A 15,294-nucleotide genomic window follows, 5' to 3' on the forward strand; every position below is an offset into this window, starting at 1 on the left:
TGAATTAATTGTAGTAACGAATTAATTGCAGTCATCAGGTGTTTTTTTCCATTTACTTTAACAGTATGAAATTGCTTCCTGCTATTTATGTTATCGTTCTTCTTTTTCATTTCTCTACCCTCTACGTAGTGATAGTGATACAAATATTCCTTGTGCCTGAAATATGTCTCAAGCCAAATCACATTAATGTCCCTATTGTACAGCTGCTAAATAAGCAGCCCAAAGCCCTACATTTAGTTGATTTAAATGTATAAAAATTCAAAACTGCACAAAGGTATGCTTCAACCTTTTGTCGTATCAGTTCTATTATATACTGGCTTCTGAAAATAAAGATTTAGATGCCACTTTTTTCCTTCTTCTATCTTAAGCCAGCATTTTTTACAGTTGATTTGACACATAAAAGCAATTTTCTTTTCTTTTTCCTCCTCAAATATTCTCTGCTGAATAGGTAAACATCTATAATTTCTGACAAGGTCACTTAATTATCAGCAGTGCTGGCTGAAAAAGAGCTGCCTTATCTCTGTAGCTTCTGCTGCTTTTGTGCAGCTGAGTATTACTGAAAAGCCTCATGCGTGTTCTTTAATTACTATTCAAAAGCCAGACTTTGTGCATGCAAGCATTTTGCCTTCCTTAGGATTTGCTTGTCATTATGAGTGGATTATCTCTGTGTTAAACATCTACCTCTCTAGTGTGCTGGTTTCCCAAGGATACCAAGTTTGAAAAAGGATGATAAACAATTAAAACAATAATAATAACAACAACAAAATAAGAGTAGATGGACATAGGAGAATGAAACACAATACAGGAAAACTAAGGGAGGTTTATTTCATTTAGCCTTTTTTTTTCTCTTTCTCTCCCTAAGGAATAGGGAAGAGCAGTGGTTTTTTTTAAAGTTCCAGACTGTGACTTAGGAACTTTAGATTCAATTTCCACCTTCATAATGAATGTCTTATGAGACTTTGGGCAAAACATTAATTCTCTCTGTCTCATTGCCTCATCTGTACAGCTGGGATAATAATCTTCCTTTTATCCACACTACTTGAGTTACCAGCTTTATGTAGCTGAGACATCTGTGTTAAGTGCACCTTATGAAAGCTAAGATGGGGGCTCTGGATGTCATCAAAATAAAATATAACTTAATCTATTATTAAGATTCAACTGCTAGTATAAAGTGCTATACAATGGGAGTATTACAGCCATTTACATGTCTTAAAATAAATAGCCATGCATGGTCCCTCACTCCTCCCCATCCCTCTTCCATTCCTTAACAAGTACATTTCAAGCAGAGAAATCAACGTGGAGATTGTCTCTCCTAGAGGTTTGTTTGTGCATTGTTTTGGGATCCAAATGACTTGGAACAAAATGATTTGGGAATTGTTTGGGATAGTTGCAGTAAGCCTTCTGCTCAGTGTATAGAAAGGGTTTTAAAAAGGACAACAAAACTAGCTAGTATGTAGAAGAGGTCAGAAAATGACCTGGTGCCATTATAGACACAGGTGGAGTGGAGAAACAAGCCTTAAAAATTTGGAGAAGCTGATTTCAATAGAATTATACTTCTGTAAAAGTAAAGCTCTAGTGAATCAAATGATGTATTTCAGATCTCGTAGTTTTATTTCCTTCTACCTCTAAATGGAAAAAAGGTCCTATTTAAACAAAAAGCTTCCCTGTGAAATAAGGTTGAAAAGGACTAAGAATGTTATCCTGGTGGAGAACCTCATAAAATGAGAATGTGTAAGAGGTATGCAAAATAACACAGTATACAGAAGGAAACTCCTATTTACCCTTTCTCATAATACAAGGACAAGGGAGATAGATCACTTACAAATACTAAAAAGGCTAAAAGAAATCAGATTTTTTTACACAAAGAAAATTTACCCTGTGGGACAGATAAGGACTTAGTAGGATTCAAAAGGGATTATACGTTTCTATGGATAATAAGAACATCCACAGCTATGTTAGATAAGATTAGAGGAGGGGAAAAAAAGATATAAGGACTCCTGCTTCAGGGCATCAACCAATTACTGATATAGACAGAAATCTTCCAGTGGAATATTCTTCCCCTGGAAAATGCTTTTTGTAAAGTGCAAGTATTGTGCAGTGATAGATTCATTCAAGTGAATCTTCTAATAGATTCTGCTTCAAAACTTGCTTATCTGGCAACTAACTCTGAACTGGGAATCTGGAAAATGGAATGATGTGTTGCAGAATAGGCTATTGTCTAATTTGTCTGAGATGGTAAACCTCATTTATATTGCTACATGCAATGACTAGGAAAACTACCTGTACATTTTGAGATGTTAAAAATATCTCCTTTTCTTCTCAACACGGAATTAAATAATTTTTGCATTTTTCAGTTTTTGTGTGAAACATAAATTTCCTCTTTCTGCCTCAGAATCTGAGCTGGAAGTTTCCTCAGGCTGTTGTTACATATTTTCCTGTTACGTTTTATTGAACTTATTGACATAAGTATCTGGTAGCAAGTAATGAATCTGGAGACATAATTAGTTTAATGAGGTGGTTCTTTCATTAAGAGTTGTTTTGTTTGAAGATTGTTTATAGACTAGGCTGGGGATTTTTGTTATAGACAAGTGATTGTTATGGTGGTGATTTTGGCCAAATCCCTGTGCTTTGTGTTCTTTATGTTAATTTGCTGCTCTGTCTTCTTGCTCATTTTCATCTGGTCTTATAACTTTCCATATGATGCTCAGTTGATTCAGTCCAGTCAAACTTTTGGTTTTCAGATCTTTGAAACACTCAGCAACTCAGAAGTGGATAGCATTGTAATCTCTCTCTTGGGTTAAATGGTAAGAGATATAGCTGCAGGGACATGTCTTAATTTTTAGTATATACTCTTTTGTAGATTACAAAATTATTCACTGTAAATAATTTGTCTGGCCAACATCTGCCCAAAATCTCCCCTCTCCCCCACCTCTTTTTTTTTTTTTTTTTTTTTGATAATTAGAACATTAGGTAGGGAAATGGAGGAAGATAATTACTTAAGATAATTGCTTTAACTGCTTTTAGATCTAAACTGCTAAAAGGCTAACTGTGTGACAAGAAAGTAACCATGATAAATATTGGAATGAAACAATAGAGAACTCAGGTGGAAAACAAATTGGGTACAGTTGCACTAGACATTTTTGGCAACAACTCTCTGTAAATCTTTCAAACGAGTACAGGTACTTAATAGGCAATTAAAAAGATGGCCGATGTAAATGAATTAATAGCTGACTCTTAAAATGCATTAGCTGCTCTGTAATTAATAGAAAATTATAAAGGAAATACATGCTTGCTTACAGCCTTATTAAGATCTGAATATTATATCTGAGTCTGAAATAATTGGGATGTTAAAAGTTTCAGGAGGAAAAAATGGAAAGCAGTTAAATACTTGCCAAATTTCAGCCAAATTTCAATAATGTGCAGCCATGCTTATGTATTTCAGAATACTTATGCAAGATGACATTCAGAATGTTTGAATGTAAGTACTGGGAGAGGACAATTGCAGTCCTGGGGGAACTGGGACAGCAATCATAAATGAAGCTCACTAGTCAAAGATGGAAGATCTCATGCATTATTCAATTAGCCCAGTAATAAATTAACTGCTGTATAAGCTCAGAATTAGTCTTTGGTGACCTAGTACTGTATAGCTCCATGACATGTCCATTCATACACCAAGTTCAACTTTATTTTTTATTCCCACCCTTACTTTGGGATTTATCTGTAACATTGAAGTGGACAGTTTGGTTCTCAAAATGGTATTCTGGCTCAAAGTTGTACACATCATCTGGTAAAGTGGTTGCTGTGGTGGTTTTACCCTGCTGGACAGCTGAGCTCCACAACAACCATTTTCTCACTCCCCCTCCTCAAAGGAAAACGGGCAGAATATATGACAGAAAGGACCCAAGGTATGGGGAAATCACCCACCAATTATTGTCACAGGAAAAACAGACTCAGCATAGGGAAATCAATATAATTTATTGGCTATCACTAGCAGACTAGAACAGTTAGAAATTAAAAGCAAACTAAAACACACACATACACCTTCCTCATCCCCCTCTTCTACGTCCTTCCCCCTGAGTGGCCCAGGGGAATGGGGGCTGCAGTCAGTCTGTAACGCTTCATCACTGCTGCTCCTTCATGGTCACCCTCTGCCCCTGCTCTACATGGGGTCCCTCCCATGGGATGTCATCCTTCCCAAACTGATCCTGCATGAGCTGCCTGCAGGCAGCAGCTCTTCAAGAACTGCTCCCATACAGGTCCATACCACGGGGTCCATCCATCAGGAGAAAACTCCAACGTGGGTCCCCCATGGGTGGCAGCTCTCCCCAGATCTCCTGCTCCTGCGTGGACTCCTCCATGGCCTGCAGCATGGAGATCTGCTCTGTTGCGGGACCCATGGGCTGCACAGGGACAGCCTGCTCCGGCACCTGGATCACCTCCTGCCCTTCTTCAGCACTGCCCTTGGCATCTGCAAGACTGTTTCTTCCTCCTCTCTTCCAGCTGCTGTTGCACAGCAGTATTTTCCCCCTCTTCTTAAATCTGCTTTCCCAGAGGTACAACCACCATCTCTTGGTGATTGTGATCTGGGCAGCGGCGGGGCCCTGCTGGAGCTGGCTCTGCTCTGACATGGGGCAGCTGCACGGCTCTGCTCACAGAGGCCACCCCTGCACCCCCCTGCTGCCAAGCCCTTGCCATGCAAACCCAGTGCAGTTGCTCAAGTATAAGAGGTCAGGGCTCTGTAATACTTTCTGTAAATATTCTGTCCTCTGTCAAATTTTAAGTGTGAACTCTTGAAGCAGCAACTATCCATTATTGAGTGCTGTAGGGTTCTGATAGGAGCTGGCAACTGTAATACAAATAGCATCATAAAAACAAAGCGACTTCCAGAACGGTCAGGGTGTACGTATCATTCATAGCATCTGAGTGGATTGCATGATGGCTGACCACATTAAACTCATGTTACTACAGCAACAAAAATAAATAAATAATAATGGAAAGATTGTTTTTAGATGGGAGTTGTGGGAGAAGTATTTGAAGGCTCTAGGGTCTATGAGGGCTTAGATCCTGTTTCCCATTTAGTCCTCTTGATAGCAATAATGCATACTCTGTGTAGAATCTTAATAGGCTGTATGGGAACAGAGCACTTTGCAGATGCTTCATGACCTAAGACATGGAAACTGAATGCTAATTGAATAGAGCTTTTAAATGGCGTTCTGGTCCTAGAGCTTTTTTCTCTAGATGTTAGTTGTCCATGTGACCTGTAAAAAGTCATTGATGTTTCCCTGGCAAACAGCTTGATGCAGCTAAATAAAAGGTAACTTAGTCCATATCCAGTATTCAGATCAGGAATAATATGAAAGCATGCCAGGGAAATATGAAAAAATGATTTCAAAGTTAGAGAATAAGGAACATTTGTTTCAAGGGAAATACCTATATACCTGCCAAAGTGATCCGCAATGTTTATCTTGTGCATTACATTGGATCAGAGGCATGCGCTTGAATTCAAGCATAGTTTTAACTATATCCTCTGAAGTTCCACAAATTTCAGAATGGGACTAAAAACTGAACAAGCATTTGAGTCTGTATTCAAGACCAAAATTCTGGTCTGGTATCACAAAGCACTGTGATATACTGCAGTATTGCACCAAAAATTTAGGATGCAGATGGAATATAGAAGAATTTATTTTTTTAAAGATTATACAATAGTATCAGAGGTTTTTGAACATGCAAAGAGTATCAGCTCTGCATTAACATGTACTCAAAAAGTAGATTTCCAAAGACCTTTCTGCTTAGCCCATAAGCTTGAATACTGGTTGTTAGATTTTTCACGCTTCAAAATCAGGCAAATTTCCTCCTGTCTTCAAGTATTTACCTCTCTGCCTGCTTTCTGTGCTCATTAGCTTATAAGTTTGTTCACAGTTTTATGTTGCAATTTGAGATTTGCAATGTTTTAGTTGAAAGGTATGCATTATATCTGCAAAGGAAGACCAAACTTACGAGGACGCTTCAGCTGTTTAAATTGATAGTACTCTATTATAGCCAGGGGATGAAATCCACCTTTGCTAATTTCATTAATACTGCTAATTCATTAATAATAATATATTAATATCTGATACTAATCTTACCTCTTTCAAATTTTTTCACAAACATTTATCTGAAGGGAGAGAATGGAGTTGTATACAATGTCTGCTAAAAAGTGTATATATTTTTTTTAAATAATAAATTGGCACACGCGAAATTGATTGTAAAGGAAGGAGTTTTGGTACTGGTCACTCAACATGTTTGGAAGTGAGGTGTTGCTTCCAGCATCACTCAAAAATAAAATGCTATCCTAAAGTACCATAATAATCTCTTTTCAGCACTTATTTGTTTGCCTCGAGGCTATATGAATTTGAAAGATTTTTTTTTCCCTCTTTTGAAGAGGTAAAATTTTCCTACTGAAAAAATAGCACCTTTTCATATTTGTTTTCTTCTTTTACTGTCTTATTTTCAGAAAATGAATGAAGAGCAAATGCATACAAACGCACTGTTCTCTGCCTATTTTAAAATAAACTTTTTTTTTTTTTTGAAGCAGCTTCTTATGCAGTGGAATCAAGATAATTTATATATTTTTTTTCCCTGAGCTACCTTGACAAAATAGTAAAGTCTATTTAGGATTGTGAAAGGTTGCAGGGGGTTGTTTTAGTGAGTGGAGGTGTTGGAGAACTAAGAACTATGCTTGTACTTAATCTTTCCTCCTTGTCCTTTTTTATGCGTTTTCAAGTGATAGCTTCTTCAAGGATGACTGACCTTATAAAAGACTTTTTTGAAATGAAACAGTTTGGTTAGAAGCTGTGAATTTTTTAACAATCAACAACAGACCAAGGCAGAGATCCTTCTGTCATCTTAGTATGTTCTGTCTTCTAATATTACTTAATCTTTTTGGTGTTATATTACAGATGTAAGATCTTTAGATGTAAGGCTGAACTAAAAGTTGTCAGTCATTGCCAGCTGAGAAAGCTCCAGTTTTCTCTGTCCAAAACTTCTGGAAGTTTTTCTGACCTTATCTGGTCAAGTGTCTCTTACCCTGATCTGAGTGATGTTACCTTCTCCTTTCATCCTCTTTTCTTCCATAAACTGTGCCCTACCTCTGTGCAGTCTCCGTAAAACTGTACCAAACAATAAAGATTCAGTTTTACAGTAAAGTCATTGTTTTTCTACCTTTAGTAATTGTTAGTTATTGTTAATTGAAGTCTAACTTTTTCACAGTCTCCATAAATCCATTTATACAGAGCAAGATAGGGGTAAACAGATAGTTGAAGTCCTGATGAGCTGGGGTTGGTAAACATAAAAGCTACCCACGTTGCAAACGAGAGAGAAAAACCTATACCTTGGGATTGGAAATGAAAGGACTAAAGTGTGTCAAAAATAACAATGCACACAATGTGGGGATTGAAAGATTTCCAGACTCCCTGTGGGAAAAGGGGGTGGTATGTATGTTGGAATGTCTTCCTAAAACTTCCAATTGCCTCTCAAGACTTTGCCTTTAGGCAAAACATATACATGCTGCTCTTAGATTTTTCAAAAGCAAAATATAGTTAATAAAGATTGTGTGTCAAGACTACTTTCTTTGTCAAGGAAAGAGTTGATCAGACTTCCTAAATTAAATAAACACATCATGAGACTTAGTGATAATCTTATAACCATACATTTGAAGGCAGGACACTGAGTATGAACTTTTAAAAAGTCATTTGGCAGAATTGTTTTCATGCAGGGAAAAACACATATTTAAAACAAGAAATACTTAGACTTCACCCTGCTTGAAAGCATATGTTCTTACTTGCACCCTATCGTTTAAATACTTGAAGCTATGTGAGTTCATAGACAAGCTGCAGAGAGCAGGCCACCAGTGGAGAGAAAAAGTATTTTGTATTTTAGAATTAGAAGGTTAAATGAGGTCTTTCTGTATCTTTCCTTAATCACCGGCACCGAGTCATTTCAAAGTAACAGAACGACCACGGTACAATTTTGCAGTCTGGACTGCTGATTAAAAGGAGCTCTGAGCCCTCACAATAAATAGCTCAGAGTGTGCAGAGAAAGAAACTGCTTCTGATTAGCAGAAAAACAAGTTAATTTTAATATTTTCTTTTTACCAAACACTATAAAGATTATTCAGTGACAACTGTTTACATGGCCGGAATGAAGAAGTAATCTATGTGAAGAAATGGCCAAATATTTGTCAAAGCTTCTTAGATTGTCATCAATGCAGCAGCAAAAATGAGTGTTTTTGCTACGGTACTCACCTACAGAATATATTTACCCTCAACTTTGTACTGGTGAACAAACCCTGACCTTTGACTTAATTTTTTCTTAATTCTAATATCCTCCTACAGAAACACTTGTCTTTTCTCTCCTTTCTCCTTGCCAGTCTGCTTCAGTTCCTCCCAAACACTCTCAGAAGTGGTGAGCATCCACATTTAAAAGAGCAGACACAATTTCAAAGGAAGCATTGTTAAGAATCTTTGAAAGCAGCAGAAAGAAAAACAGCCACAAGGTTCCCAGCTCCTACAAGACAATGACATTGAGTAATGAAATATTCCAAGCTAATTTTTGTGGTGAAGTACCTGTTTCTCAGTCTACAGTCTCAGATTAGATTATATGTAGCTGAAAAATGGGCCTGGTTCTGCCAGTGTCAGTGCAGCTATGCTGATTTGCAACAGCTACTTTCATAAAGTATGAATGTGGAAAAATAAGTTTATCGACTCATAATTTAAGCAATGTGGATTTCTACCACCTTTCACGGCCCATCTGCATTTGAACCTGGACACCCCTGACCCCAGCTGAAAGACCACTTGTAAGCTCGTCTCTGCTGGGAAACATGTTTATTCTTGGTTACTTTACATTTCTGTTGTAACTTGATATCAGCTCATTTTCCAAGAACTTTGACAGGTTTGGGGTTTTGTTGGTTGTTTTATTATTATTTATTTATTTATTTCCTCATAGACCTGTTTTCCAGATGAAGTTAATATTTGTTCAGCATGTTGCTCTGCTGTTCTCTACTCATTCACTCCACTCGGGTGTTGGGATGTGTATGGCAGCTAATTTAGTCTGAAGTTCTGTACTGATGTGTTTACAGGTTATAAAACTAAAAACAAACAAACAAAAAAAAAAACAAAAAAAACCACCTTTTTTTTCCTACAGAAGTGTTTTTCATTGTTACAAGAGTGGCATCAGGATCTATAAAACTAGGTGTCAGTGTGATAGTGTATAAATACATGCTCTAGAGACAGGCCGAGTTCAGGTCATATAGAAGGGTGGGTGTGGGCTGATCACGGGCACAGGGGTGCGTGTCCTGTATCAGACTGGTTGGATACATGGAGGAGGGCTCTCTGTCTACACCTGCACATAAACTATACAAGCTAAACAAAGCACAAATTTTATATTTCTATAGATTTTCACCTTCCCCTTTTAAGCTCTATTATACAGTCATCCTACTGCAGCGCTGTCCCTGCTACAATTCTGCCAGTGGCAGTGCACTTGTTCGCTTGTACAAACAAGACAATATCTTTCCTTTGTTGCATAAAGGTGTTAATAAATGCCTGGATTTGAATTAAAAGGTGATAATGGAAAACAAAGACCCCAATGTGTCAGTCTTTCTGACGCCTACAAAACAATATCTGATATATCTAACATCTTAAAACAGCCATACGTGATCTGACCAAAAACTCATTTATAAGAACAAATTTGTGAAAAGCTAACTGGGGAGGAGGAGTCTATGGCAAATGGATAGGGAGAAAATAAAATAAATAATAAAAAAAGCATGAAATATATGTGGGAGACAATTTTTAAAGTCTACACTAAATGGTTGTAAGAAAAGACTAAACTGGGACTATAAAGGAAGCCTGATTACTGGAAAGAAAATAAATCTCAAAGGTTTGTTCTTCAATGCTTGTTCACATTTGATCACAGAACAATGCAGGGGGAAGTTCCTCATTCCTGTCAGAATGATCCTACCTGTAATTTCCTCAGTGCAAAAAACTTTTCGGTGGTTCTTAATTCAGATTTTACAGTGGTGGAAAAGACCTGAAAATCCTTGCATTTAAAAATTATTGCTCATGAGTCTTTGCTTGCTGACACTAGTAGGAGCCTGTTAATATAAGAGGAGTACCTTTTGTTTGGCAGTGGTGATTGGAAAATCCACCCAAAGTGCATCTGATTGAGTAACTATTTAGCTAAGTCACTAATTAAACCAGGCATTCTGGCTTCATGAAGGTATACAAAGCTAATTTTCAGCTGAAAAGCAATAATGTAGTCCCTAACACATCCTGTGGCTGGTGTGGCGACCACCAGCTCACCTCCTCATATCTAGAGCTCAGGGACAGGGAGGCTCCCTATCGCAACACGTGGGACAGTCCCAGGCTGCTGCTGCAGCCCTCTTTCCTTCCCACCATGCCAATGCACAGCATTCCCTCTCCCATTTCTCCCATCTCACACTGGGGTGAAAATAATTTGCACAGGTGAGATGACAGAGTTTCTTGTAAGCTTCTACCTTATTTTTCTTTTGGCAACGAGAGTCTTGGTGCTGAAAAATCTTGCAGACCAAGGTGAGTTTTTAACCCACAGTGATTCCAGGCAAGATGCTAATTCTTCCATTAAATTCTGGCCGGTTTTCTTTTAATTAACTGAAGAAAGGCTGAAGAGTTGGGGAATGAAAAAATCTATTACTCCTAAAAATCCTATGAAAAACTTAAATTGTAACCTTTAGACATTATCTTTACTTTTATACATTGAGAAATTGAATCATGAGCACAGTCAGCTGTAATTACCAGCACCCTGGAATGGGTGAGTTGCCACTTAAGGAGATTGCTGCAGTGTTGCAGTTGGTCAGTGAGAACATTTGTCTTAGCTGTTGCTGTAGCTCTTTTCAAAGCTCATCACTCAGTAGGTCATACATAGCAGAACCTCCTTGAGCTGTGGTCTTGAAGAAAACCACGTGTAAGCAAGAGATGAGTGAATGTCACTACTATGAATTGAAGGATTCTTCTTATCCTAAAGCCTAGATCACCAGTGGCTATCAGTAGGGTTCCTGCTGTCTCCTGCCAGGTTTACATCTTTTTCTGTCTCAGTGATTTCCCTCTGTTTACAAATTTCTGATAGCAAATTCTGAGTCATTTTGATTTCTGACAGCATTTGTTTCCTTTTTCCTGTGCCCAGGTTATCATTGGGCTGTGCTGCTCATCCCTAGAGCTAGAATAGTTGGAGGTGGTTTCACTTTTTCCTTTGATTGCTTCCTTGTGGTTTAGCTGTTTCTGAAAATTCATCCTTCCTACTGTGCTCAAGCTAACCATCTGGTTATGTATCACACTGTTACACCCAGAAGTGCGATGGGATGAAGTCTTTGTCCTCCATCTCTGCACAAGCAGGGTTCTGTCTCTGAACTGCTCTTTCAAGCTTCCTCTGTGACTTCAAAGATTTCATTATGCTGTGGTGTAGCATATATTGAGTAGGATTAATAATCCAAGCAGGTTAGAAAGTATATGATGAAGCATATTTTTTCCCATCAGAAATCTTAAATTTAGGGGAAAGAAGGTTGTAGCCTCGGACTGTCTACATCCACGTCAGATACTTCATTTTGTTTTACAGTGAAGCTATTTTATTCTATTTTAACACTTTTCTGAATGGAATATTTTAATATTTTATTAAATTATGCTTTTCATTTTGAAATTATTTTAATTAAACTTCAGTGTTGCAAATAACAATAGAAATATCATGTGCCTGAGGTTAATTCATTTTCTTTTTACATTTGCTTTTCCAAGGAATATAAAGAAATGCTTTCCTATCAGGTTGAAATAGGAAAATAACATCATTGGTGTTTCCTTATTGCTGTTTTCTACCAGAATTTTGGCTGTTATCCAAATCCTGTGACACTACTGTTTATCTCCCATATTTTGTATCCTTCTTGTTCATTCACATAATAAGGTCATCAAGGCAAAGACGACATGGACAGTAACTGTGATAGTCTAATAGTATTTGGGAACTGTAGATATTATCACAAATGTAATGATTTAAATGTCTCCACCAAAATAATTAGAATCTTAACATGAGCAAGAGGCTATAAATTTATTCAGTAAGTGCTGCTGCTAACTTTACGTTTGTAGCATTCAGGCATTTGTTTGCTCTGTTTCAGTATTTTCTAGGTCAGAAATTTTAATCTGAATTGGTTTCATGTAATGACAAATCACCAGTGTCACAGCTGACTTCCCTGTGATGTGTTCAACACTTTCAAGATTAAGATGTGCCTGCATGCCAAAATAGTACACCACGTACCTGAGTGAATAATAGAATATATTTCATATATTGGTATGTTTATGATTCTGCATCACTTTGTTAGCCCTACTGATCCCTACACCTTTTATTACAGGTTTGTATACAATTTTACCTTAGGTATGTAAAATTTATCCACCTGTTGTCATCACATATTCAGAGTGAAATCAAAAGCCAGACAAACATAAACGCTAATTCTTAATTTCCATATACATACACACACATATAAGTACCAAAGCCTAGTGATGCGTGAATTTAATTAAATGACATAGAACTAACAGGCTTTGTTTAAAAGGAAAGATGTTTTCTCTGAGACTCGCTCAATATCAGGGCTGTTCAGTGAGTTGAATATAGCTTGCTGCTTTTCAGCTTTCTGCAATCACATTAAATAGAAAGTGACTTCAGAATTTGTTCTTTCAAATTTTTATCTGGGAAAACTTGTCCATGGCGAAAAATAGAACAGATAGGGATAACAACAGCCACTGTTATTCAGTTTTCAAAGAGCTTCCAATTGTGACATCTAATTTTTATTTTTTTTTTAAGTTTCTTTTTAACTTTTAATTGAATTTCAACCAATTGACCAGAAAGTTTAAGAGGTTGTTTTCTGTCTGGGGAGGTTTTCTACATAAAGTTGCTACAGCAATATCAAGACTTTCCCAGGCTTTATAGTGTTAGCAGAGCTTTGGAGGACAGCAGAATGTTAGTGATTTCTTGTTTCTATTTTGTATAATATTTGTATAGAGGGTGTATCGGCTGTATTGCACTTGTTTGAAGTTGCATTACATATGTGGTCAAACTGTCTGTTCATTGTAATAAGCCATTATACACTAGTTATAGTCTTCATTCATCCTATCAATGAGAAGATGCAAAATTGTTAATTTTTTATTCTTAGTACAAAATGATAGAGCTTGGTTCTAGTCTTTTGTATGTAGCTGCTTATCAGAAGTCACACCCATGTCATAAAATCAAGAAAATCAAGTAGCATAAATACAGTGTGGCCAAGACCATGCTTACTTGAAACCTAAAAGTTAGAATGGTTTAAGCTCCACAGCTTCCACTTCTTCATGTTTAACAGTAAGGAGATAGTTCTTCAATAAAAGCACCTCATACCACAAGGTGGGGAAATACTTTCCAGAAAGGATTCTCATAAATGCATTTATCATCTTACTTGCTTATTTAATAACCTGAATTTTTATGTTGCTAAGACAGAGTTCCTTTGAAGAAAGGTGTGCCTATAAAAAGTAAGACAGTTCCTAAAAATATCATGGCTGCCTTTATTTCAAGACAGAACTTTCAGGTCCCGAACATCATCTTTTTTGTGAATGTGACTATGCTAGCTATTTTCTCAAAAATAAAGTATTGTAAAATTAAAACTATTGGCAGAAGGTTGAGTTACAGATCTCGTAATACATTGAAAGACCTCAGCCGCTGTAACTTCTCCCCTGCACTCAGAGATAGCAAGGGATAGAAAGGGTGAATATAAGATTGAACTGACTGACCCCAGCCTTGTAACGTAAGGGTCTGATACTGTCCTGAGGAAAGGCAGTGCTTTCTCCTGACTTCACCAACCGTCTCATTAAGCAGGAGAGACCAAATTTTATACAGACTGTCTGTACTTAACGCTTGTACTTTTCATTTTCAGAAGCAACCTGGAGTATTTAAGATTCAGTATTCCAAAGACTTATCCCTTAAGCTCCTAAGGCACTCTCAGAACCTTCCTTTGTTGTCTATGCCACCTACATGTTGCTTCTGGTTGCAGTCCAAAAATCCTCTTAGCAGAGAAGGTTGGGCAGAGGTAGAGAACTAGTTCACACTTCAGTCTGTTCCTCCAGACTGTATAGTTTCACCTAGTTGAAGTTACTTTATAGAAGATGCAAGATGCAAGGGCAGTGATGCAGATTAACATGTAAGAAAATACAGAACCTTCACATTAGAATCAGCAAGGCTGAGCACTCCTTTAGCACTGAAAATGGGCCTCTCTTAAAACCCATGTGTGGGAGGGAGCAACAAGTTCCCAGTAAGCCTACTGTTGCTGAGCAGAGCCTGAATAATAAAGCAGCCAAAATTGTGACCTGTGAAAGAAGCAAATTAAGGTAGCCATCACAACTGCAGGCATCTGTCTGTAATTTCGTGTCTGCATCATTGCTTCAAGCTCCGGAAAGTACCCTGGCAACCTGTTCTAGCATGAAACTTGTAATTACTTCATGTACTACACTGAAGAAAAAACAGGCCACTACAAGGTTAACAAATCAAGCTCTGCTAGACTAATAGGAATGGTGAGTTGTAAGCCCCTGGGCCCTTGTGACAAACATGCCACTACAGAGTGCTCTCATTTATTACCCAGGGAGTTCCAGCACCTGTTAGCATTCAGGTGCCTTCGGGCTGTTGCCAATTCCATGCCTTGCCTTTAAATCAGCTGTGCTTAACATTCAGCTCCAAAATGAAAGGGTCTGTGAGAGGCAGTTGGTGTATTTCATAGGCCTTCTGAGTACTTGCAGGCCTATTGTCTAAATATCATGCAGTTTGACATAGTATAACAGTAAACCTTTCTATCTTCTTTTTCCTAATCATACCTGCTAGATAATTTTCAAATCATGGCATTTATATATATTTATATACAAAATTACAAGATACAGTCTGTTTATCTTCTTGCTTATGTGAGCATCACAGTGGCAAAAGTTACGGCGTTCATTTAAGTTGTTTCTGGTCTGTATCAATATATTTGAGAAGCAAATTGGAACCTCCATGAAGTAAAAAATCCCAGGGTAAGTGGCTTCTATTCCAGTCACTGTTCTTGCTGTTAATATATTTTCTGTTATCCAAGTACAAAATGATAACTTTTCATTTAAAACCGCAGGTCGTGATAGAAACTTGTATCATGTGCTTTAAGGTGTTTTAAAACATGTACTTGCAAAAGTATTATTTATATTTTTTATCACCATAAGCTTCCAGTTCCTTTACAAAACCAATACTTCCTTATTGCATGGAGTT

The sequence above is a fragment of the Cygnus olor genome, chromosome 17 (genome assembly GCF_009769625.2).
Source record: "Cygnus olor isolate bCygOlo1 chromosome 17, bCygOlo1.pri.v2, whole genome shotgun sequence".
NCBI classification, from domain to species: Eukaryota; Metazoa; Chordata; class Aves; order Anseriformes; family Anatidae; genus Cygnus; species Cygnus olor.